Raw genomic sequence first — 10,159 nt, forward strand, 5'->3', positions numbered from 1 at the left:
CAGGTCACGATCTTGCGGTCCGTGAGTTCGAGCCCCGCGTCAGGCTCTGGGCTGATGGCTCGGAGACTGGAGCCTGTTTCCGATTCTGTGTCTCCCTCTCTCTCTGCCCCTCCCCCGTTCATGCTCTGTCTCTCTCTGTTCCAAAAATAAATAAACGTTGAAAAAAAAATTAAAAAAAAAAAAAGAGTCAGATGCTTAACCCACTGAAGCACCCAGGCACCCCAAGAAGAGCCTTCTAAAGGCACAAGTGAAGTTCATCTTAAAAGAAGAATTCTCAAGAATAGGTTGCCATCCTTTAGAATACAATATAATGTTAAAGACATTTATATGGTGCTTTATCTTTAAAAAAAAAATGATAAAAAAATGATGTATGGTTTGAGAAAACAAATGGTAGAAGCAGAGAAGGCCCTACTTACCATCATTCTTAATTATTTATTGAGGGATTTTGTGCTTCCTGTTCCTACAACTGTGGGCCTTGAAAGATTGGAGGTCTTGGCCTCTAAAAGAGGTACACTCTTACAGTGGAATATTGCAAAGATCTCTTTGGACCTCTTGTGCCATGGGCCAATAGATGAGAGGAGAAATCTCCATCGTGGCAGCCTTAACGCAATGACAGCAGAAAGAAACATACATGACACCCAGGTGATCCATTCTAGTATTTCGTGTACTCATTGCCCACTGTAACTGTAAATGGACAGAGACAACAACCTTCATTTGAAAAAACAAAACAAAACAAAAAAAGCCTTGATTACCAAGGGCTCAGACACATCAGAAATGAATTTTTAGGTCACAGCATCAAGCAAGTTACCAAAGTACAACAAGTTCATGACAGAGGATGAGAAGAATTTCGGGTAAGTAGTGTAGGAGGTAAAGAATAAATTCCAGTTGCAACCCAGAAATTAAATGTAGCAAAAAAAGCTATAGTCTGTTTGGTTAGCCTCCCTCTTCTAAGTGTCTTTCAGAAAGAGAGGTCATGGAAACCAAGGGACTGCTGCATAAATCTACATTAAAAAAGTAGATCTGTGCAACAAAAGGCATGATGGAATATGATGGCCATGAAAAGCTCCCAGCAGCCACCTTTTGAGAATTGTAATCATATGCTCACTGAGGCCACACTTCCCTTAGCCTACTTCCAGGGAATGATGACTGAGCATGGTAATGGGACAAATTCAGGCCCTTCCTGCAAGATGTAGAATTCTTCCAGTGGGTGACTGTGGCTTGAGGACTCCTTTTTTGCCCCAAGTGTTCATACAACTATGTTACAATCTGAGTTTCTTCTTTTTTGCTATTTCTTACCTCACTTTCCTTTACTACGTCAGACCTGCCTCACAGACTAATGGCTCTCTCCAGCATCACTAGCTTTTTCCTCTCTAATATTTAAAGGCATTTCTGGGGCGCCTGGGTGGCTCAGTCGGTTGAGCGTCCAACTTCAGTTTAGGTTATGATCTCATGGTCTGTGGGTTCAAGCCCAGCGTCGGGCTCCGTGCTGACAGCTCAGAGCCTGGAGCCTGCTTCTGATTCTCTGTCTCCCTCTCTCTCTGCCCTTCCCCCGCTCATGCTCGCTCTCTCTCTCTCTCTCTCTCTCTGTCAAAAATAAAAATAAACATTAAAAAAAAATTAAGGCATTTCTCTCCTCAGTGCCTGGCTGGCTCAGTTGGTACAGCATACAACTCTTGATCTTGGGCCTGTAAGTTTGAGCCCCTAGTTGGGTGCACAGATTACTTAAAAATAAAATCTTAAAAAATAAATAAATAAAGATCTTTCCCTCCATTAAATCTTCCAGATCCAAAGCTGGGTTTCTGTCTGCTTTTTAGAGAATCTGAACACAGTATCTTTGAAGAACTTGCCCTTGGAAGACTAAGCATTGTAAAGGCGGCTTATTTATATTAAAATAAAAACAGTTCCTAATTAAAATTATTATCACATTTGGGGCATCTGGGTGGCTCAGTCAATTAAGTGTCCGATTTCCACCAAGGTCATGATCTTGTGGTTCACCAGCTCGAGCCCCACATCTGACAGCTCAGAGCCTGGGGCCTGTTTCAGATTCTGTGTCTCCCTCTATCTCAGTCCCTCCCCCACTAATTCTCTGTCTCTCTCTCTTTCAAAAATAAACACTTAAAAAGAAAAAATAAATTTATGATCAATTAAGAATTTATAGATCGATTTAGAAAGAATTTTTTTGAGCATTTAAATTAACAAAAGCACAAAAACATCTTCTTGCAACATTCAGGTCAAAGAAAGGGGCTATTTTGAAAATATTAATATGAACACTATATTTCAAAACATATTGCATATAAAATCCCATGCAAGCAGATAAACATTAAAATCAATATTCTACTACTGCACAAAACATTTAAAAACCTGAGTATTAGATTCACTAATTTAGAAAACTAATTAATTACTCTGACAGAACAAAGGGAAGTAATAAAAATGAGAATAAAATTAATATTTTAAAAAAAGAGAGAAGAGATGAGCTATGGAACTCATTTTAAAAAATCAAGTTCTGCTTGTTGGAAGTGGCCGGTTAAAATATACAAATCTCTAGGTAGCATTATAAACAAAACAACACTTTCCTGCTCCTGGCTCTAGTCTGAGCAGGCTGTCTTCCTCCTCACCTGCTATATGGGCTGAAGCAGCATTAGTAGGTGTGGATATATTGCTTCTGGACCCCAAACGGGCCTGACAGGCACTGTGCAGGACCATCAGTATTTTCAATTACAAGTTTTCTGTGTAATTCTATACTAAAAAATGCTGAAAAGAGTATACCGTTTTATAAAAAATGTAAGTCAGCAATTTATAATGTCTCAAGGAGAAACCCAAAAATAAATAGAAGAAGAAAAAATAAAGTGAGAGGAAGTTTTCAGAAATATCACTAATTAAAGGTGATGATGATCAGCCAATTTTTGTAACATACTATGTCAACATTTGAAGAAACCTTTGACTACATTTTAGAATTGGAATTAGGAACATTTTCATAAGCACAACTTAGAAAAAATAGAAAGCTTCTCTTAGTATGGTCACAATTGCTACCAAACCTGTAAAATATTACCATAATATGAAATCTACAGCCTAAGCAAATTTATCAATATTGATGTGGAACTCTCAAAAAAAAATTAAATCCATATCATATATATATTTAAATGTAATCAAGTGTAGTTTATTGCAGGAGAATATAGATGGATAATAATTTTAAAATGTATATATTCAATGGCAACAATTACAAATGAAAAATAATATTCTGTATCAAAATAAGTGGAGAATAATATAGTGTATTAAAATAAATGGAAATTACAGATTCTATTCTGGATGTAAAAATACAGATAACTTTGAAAAACAAAATAGCTGGAAAATTCTTATATAAATTTTATTGAGATATAAAAATTTTGACAATAAAAAAACAGACACTTAAAGATAATTGTTAAGTTAATGTAAATATTTAATGATCGTCCATTAAAAATCCAATGAAATTGTACAACTTGAAAACATTAATTTGATAGAAAAAGTAAACATACATTCACAAATAGAAGTTAATCAAGGGGACCTTTAAATTCTTAGATAGAAAAACGTAGAAAAAAAAAGCTTTCAAAAAAAGTTCCACCTTACATCATATACCAGTGTACATTTCAAACATTTTAAAGGAACAAAAATTAAAAATAAAAGAAATGTTACATTAAACAACAGAAAATATAAGTTATAATATGCATGTATCTGGTCTTGGGACAGAAAGGGGCTTTCAAAATTGGATATAAATAAAAATCTACTATCAAAAAATAGTTGATAGAAATCAACATGTGAAGTTTTCAGTGTGAAGTAAAATTTAACAGAAGCATAAAAACAAAAGGAATATGAAGCAGACTATTTGCTCCATAGCTGGCAGATTATGAAAAGCATTTTAAAGTTCTATAAAACAATGTATGTTCCAGTTGAAACTGGAGAAAGATAATGAGTATACAAAACTTAAATGAATAAACATATATAACACTTAACCATACTGAACTTTGCATCTGGTAAAAATAATTCAAATGAAAACATTGATATTATATTTCCTCCCTGAAAAGATAATTATTTATCAAATATAATATTAATACCAAGACTGGTGACTGTGATGAAAAATATAAAATGACTCATTCGCAGAAATCTCTATTCTATAACTTTATTCTTAAGAAGGGTAATACACTTATATGAAAGAACATTCACTGAAACATTGCTGTGATTATGAGAATTTAGAAATAACATATATGTTCAGCAATAGATGAGCTTACTAAATTTTAATACAACTCCAGGGTAAAACTGTATTGTAGCAGGCATTTTAATGAAAAATATGAAAATGTTCATAATATGGAGATCAGTGAAATTATAATGTTTAAACTTAAATATGCAGCATGATTTCTGTTTTGTAAAATATGAGCATATGCATATAGACAAAGATCACATATATACATATTTGTATATTTACATTCATATTGTTTTGTTTTGTTTTGTTTTCTGAGTGAGTGGCCTATTGATGTGTGTTTAAATAAAATGGGTGTCCTGGGAGTAGGAAGAATCAATTCCTTGAGTTTTACAAGCTTATTTGGTAGGGGAATAAGTGAATAGATATCACTGAAAAAATCCCCTGGACCTCCTGAAATAAGGTGATCACTTTCATTGAGAGCTCTTTGGTTAAACAAAATTACTTTCTTGCTTTTTATCCATCAGAGAGCAGTTATACACCCAAAATCAATCAGAGTGAAAAACACCACACAGGGTTCTTTTTAGGTCTCTGTATGCTATGCAAATGTTTTCACAGCATTTTGCTGAATAACAGCACAGCATGGTAAATGCATAAAATGGTCCCTGAAGTCCAGGAAAATTATGGGCATAGGACATTGGTGAGTGTGCAGAACTACTGGCTAGCACTATTTTTTACAAATCAATAATGCAGAAACACTAACGTTTTATTTCTCTAGGAGAAGAAGAGACAAAATATGCAAATAAAATTGGGTTAAAAATGAAATCTTCACAAAACAAACAAAAAATATATTCTACAGCACCAAAATTAAATGAATGATTGTTCTAAATAATAGATAGTGACATTATATCTACTCACCACCATTCTGACATTTTTGTAAGTAGACAGACTAAACTATGTACCCATTCTTTAACGAAAAAAAATTCTTCAGTAATTGGTACCTGATACTAACCGGTTTTAGTACATTTGGGGACAACTGAATAGTGGACCAGGATAGAGGTCTGGTGACAATGTTCGGCGGCATTGCTACTTAGAGACTGTAGGTTTTAACCTTTGTAAAATCACAGAAACATTAGGTCTGACTTCACAAAAAGGCTCAGAATTTCTCTTTTCTACTTTGTCTAGCCCCCGATATGAAGCAGTTCAACCTTTCAGCATTTTAAAAGTCTATTTCTAGGCAGATAGGAGAGTTAAAGAAGTCATAAAAGTAATTATTAATCTGATCTGTAATTTTAGGACTAGCAAAAGGTTGAGAGCTGAAAACCAAGGATAAGGATTGATAACACAAGGGGCACCTGGGTGGCTCAGTTGGTTAAGCATCTGACTTTGGCTCAGGTCATGATCTCGCAGTCCATGAATTCAAGCCCCACATCGAGCTCTATATTGACAGCTCAGAGCCTGGAGCCTGTTTTGGATTCTATGTCTCCCTCTCTCTCTCTCTCTCTCTCTCTCTCTCTCTGCCTCTCCCCAGTTTGCACTCTGTCTTTCTCTCTCTCAAAAATAAACATTAAGAAAAAAATTAAGGATTATTAATACAAGAATAACTTAACCTTCCTGCTCTGTGACCCTCTCCACTCCACACCCCACACAGGGACACATACACACACACACATACAATATTAAGCTATTTGCCAGTGAGCTTCTGGGAACAAGAGATATTTATACACTCAGTTTCTGGGTAGACAATAGAGGTGCCTGTGTGGCTCAGTCAACTCTTGATTTCGGATCAGGTCATGATTTCACGGTTAATGAGATCAAGCCCCACGTAGGTCTCTGTACTGACAAGTTGGAGCCTATTTGGGATTCTCTCTCTCACTCTCTCTGCACCCATCCCCTCCCAAAAATAAATAAATAAACTAAAAATAAAAATGGAGAAAACAGTTTAGGTCATTGTTTCACAACTGGATGCAAAAAAGAAGATCCCTAAAAACCCATTTCTTCTAGTGCTTTCTGTTTTCTTGTGAGACAGGAAATAGGAGGATTGAGTGCCCAGAATGACTTTAGACTCCTGGCTTAGGAGATATTGGTGCAGGGAGCAGGGACACAATGTCTCCAGCAAGGGAGGGATGTACATTTTGTTACATGGTATAGGCATTAAATCACAGCCAAGAGATTATATGTTAAAATCACATATTTAGGTCCAGTTTCTAGTACTGCAAATAGGGATCTTAAAAGTTGTCATGCTGTCTTAACAAGTAAAAAGTTAAACAGACTGAAAAATCAACAACGTTTCTTAGATCCCTAAAAGATGGGAGGACACAGGATAGACCGCTCCCCCCAAAACTGGAGAGACAGAACACAAGGAGTCCCAGATAACCTGACCAGAGATGCCAAGATGAAACCACTATGAGAATCTGAGTGGGAAGGGAGGGGTAGGAAGCCTGAAGCATAATTGAAGAACTCATGGAGACTCAGTGTGGACAATTCTGAGAGTTAAAAGCTCCAGGGCAGCTTTTAACCAGTCATTAGAAAAGCCTCCACAACTCTGTTAAGATTTACTTCAAGGAACTCTACCAGGTTCTCACAGTAAATACCAGAGAAAAATCCCCTTGGTTTTCTGGCAGAGGTGGGGAGGTGAAGGACTTATTTTAAATACTCAGGCAGTCTGTTCTTAACAAGGCCTGCCCTCTGGAGAAACTTGCTAACCAAAGCCTAAGAGCTCCCTCTGGTGGCTTTCTCCACCAGTGAGCCATGGACCCCTGTCTTTGCTCTTTCTGACTGAAATAGGATGAGTATGTACTTTGTTCCCACAGCCTGACCATAAGGACACAGGATGAAGGACTCCTTTCCCATGTCGTATCCTTCTGAGTAGCCGGAAATGACATAGTTGCCAAAGATAATCACATTCGTTTTTTCTCCCTAGAGCAGATTGCCAACCAAAAACCTGCATTCATCAAACCCTGTGGCACAGTAACAGCTGCAGATACTTTTTTCCTGGCCTATGGTGAATCAGCAGTGTTGATTATGGCAGAGGAAGATGGTCTGGCCATGGGTTACAAATGGAGAGCATTTTTGAGGGATTCTGTGTAAGTGGTCTCAGGATCCAAAAGATCAACTTGTATTTAGACAACAGATGCTACGCCAGAAGTTCTAGAAAAGGCAGGATTGACAATAAATGTTATTTATGCTTTGGAATTTCAGGAAGGTTTCTTTCGCAGGTCAGGTTTTGTCTAATTTGGAAGCCATGGATTCTGGCTGGTTTGCATAAAAATACGTGGTTGGAAAACCCAAGTTTGGATTGCCCCTTTTAGAGAAGTTGAACAACTGGGGTGGATAGCTGTCCTGGGGATAACTATGTGGAGCCACTGACTGCAGGTTGGTCACTGCCCTGCCAACAGATTACAGAAGAAAGAAGGCCAGTATGGCTCAGCGACTGTCTGTACAGCTGGAGAGCAGGACCATGCTATGGTAGGAGAAGCTTACACAAAATAATAGATCAGGAAGAGGTGCCCTGGAGTTTCTGTGTCATACTCACAGCAGACAATGCCACTTTAATGCATTACTAAATGACATCTATCATTTCTAGCTCCTCTTAGGAAAACAAAACACGTGGCCCTCTGTTAAATACTTTGAAGTCAAGGCCTGCTAATATTCTGAGCTTTCCAATAGTCATGGCTTTACTGCTCTTTCAGGGATTACACCAGAATCCCGCACAGTGATAGGTTTAAACAATTCTTTTTAGTTTTTATTTTCACCAAAGACTAAATGAGAGGTTGCGGTTTTGAAGAGAGGTTAGCTGAGATTTGGAATCATCTTTGTATTTGCAAATTATACTCTTTCCTATTTGTAACCTAAAGAGGACTGTTTTCTAAAAAATACAAATCACTGTGCCTAATTAACTTAATTGTGGGAAGATAATTCAGAACCTAAACCAATAAAGTGGAGTTTTGATTCCAAAAGTTTTTTAGAGACAATTAAAATAATATAGGTCAGAACCTCAGATGTACATAAAAGAAGGGCATCGAAAGAGGAATAAGTGAAGATAAAATAACTTCTATTTTTCTTCTCCTTAATTGATCCAACAGATACATTTTTCAAAGTAGTAACACCAACAATGCACTCAATTATGTATGCTTATGGATATAGCTTATATGTTTCTTATGCTTATTCATAAGTGCAAAGAATGTCAGCAATGATACAAAGAATTAGAAGAAGGAATTAGGTTTATTGTACAATAAATTACAGTACTGACGAACGGGTATACTGTCATTTGAAAGTGGACTTAAATTAGCTGTAAATATCTATTACAAAACCTAGGTCAAACCCACAAAAAAATATGCTATATACTAAGGAGGATAAAAAATTGAATCATACAAAATTCTCATTTAAAACCACAAAAGGCAGGGAAAGAGTGGAAGATAAACATAGGAACAAAGTATAAGAGCATCAAATAGAAAACAATAACAAATATGGTAAATATGAGCCTAAATATAACAATAATCACTGAAAAACAATGATCTAAATGTACCATTTAAATGGTAGAGATCCTCAGGGTGAATCAAAAGCAAGACCCGATTACATAAAGTCAACAAGAAAAACATTTTAAATATAAAGAGACATACAGATTAAAAGTGGATGGAGAAAATATTCTATGCTAATATATATCAAAAGACAACAGAAATACCTACATTAATTTCAGAAAGCAAATTTCAAAGCAAGGAAATTATTCGGGAAAAAGAAGGGCATTATATAATGACAAAGTGATCAATTACCCAAGAAGACGTAACAATTCTTAATGTGTATATGACTAACAACAGAGCATCAAACTGTGTGAGGCAAAAACTAATAGAACTACAAAAAAAAAGAAAAAAAGAAAAAAGATGAATCCACTATCATAGTCGGCAAACTTCAAGAACCCTCTCTCAGAAATGGATACATCAGGCAGCAAGAATTTTAGAAGGACATTTGAACATAACACCCTTAATCAGTTGGGTGTATTTGACGTGTATAGACTAAATCCTACAACATCATCATGCACATTCTTTTCAAGCTTCACATTCAGCAATATAGACTACATTTTTGACCCTAAAACACACTTAACAAATTTAAAAGAATGGAAAACCTACTACATCTAATCTTAGGTCACAATGTAATTAAACTAGATATCAATACTAGATAATAGGAAAAGCCCACAATATGTGGACACCAAACAGCACACTTCTAAATACAGACATACTTCTTTTTATTCAGCTTCACTTTATTGCACTTTGTAGATAATGCTTTTTTTCTTTTACAAATTAAACGTCTGTGGCAACCCTGCCTGAAGCCAGTGTGTGGGTTCCATTTTTCCAACATCTGCTTTCTTCATGACTTTCTATCCAATTTAGTAATTTTTATAATATTTCAAACTTTTTCATTATTATTATATTTGTTATGGTGATTTATGATCAGTGGTTATGACTTATTGAAAGCTCAGATAATGGGTAGCATTTTTTAGCAAAAAATGTTTTTTAATTAAGGTATGTACATTTTTCTTAGACATAATGCTATTGAACATGAAATAGACTACAATATAGTATAATCATAACTTCTATATGGGCTGGGAAACAGAAAACTTATTTGACTCACTGTGTTGTGATATTTGCTTTACTACAGTGGTCTGAAACTGAACCTGCAATATCTCTCAGGTATGCCTCCTGTAATACATGGGTCAAAGAAAAAAATGTCAAGAGAACTTAAAAATTTTTTTTTTCTAAATGAAGATGAGAAAGAACTTATCAAAATTTGTTAAATGCAGCTACAGCAGTTTATATAGGGATATTTATAGCATTGTATGTATAAGAAGAGATCAGTGATCTAAAATAATCTAAATTCCCATATTAAGAATTAAGAGGGAGAGGAGCCAAGATGGTGGAACAGCATTGAAGTTTTCTTGGGGTCTCGTGTCCACGAAATACAGCCAGACCAACACTAAACCATCCTGCACAC

General features: G+C 35.8%; 1 pseudogene; it reads left to right on the forward strand.

Annotated features, from left to right (window-relative positions):
• The first annotated feature begins 1,049 nt into the window (after window positions 1–1,049).
• On the forward strand, window positions 1,050–7,639 carry LOC121025867 (trifunctional enzyme subunit beta, mitochondrial-like; annotated as a pseudogene).
• Window positions 7,640–10,159: the final 2,520 nt, after the last annotated feature.

The sequence above is a fragment of the Herpailurus yagouaroundi genome, unplaced genomic scaffold (genome assembly GCF_014898765.1).
Source record: "Herpailurus yagouaroundi ecotype Mexico unplaced genomic scaffold, PumYag 67729, whole genome shotgun sequence".
Classification (NCBI taxonomy): domain Eukaryota; kingdom Metazoa; phylum Chordata; class Mammalia; order Carnivora; family Felidae; genus Herpailurus; species Herpailurus yagouaroundi.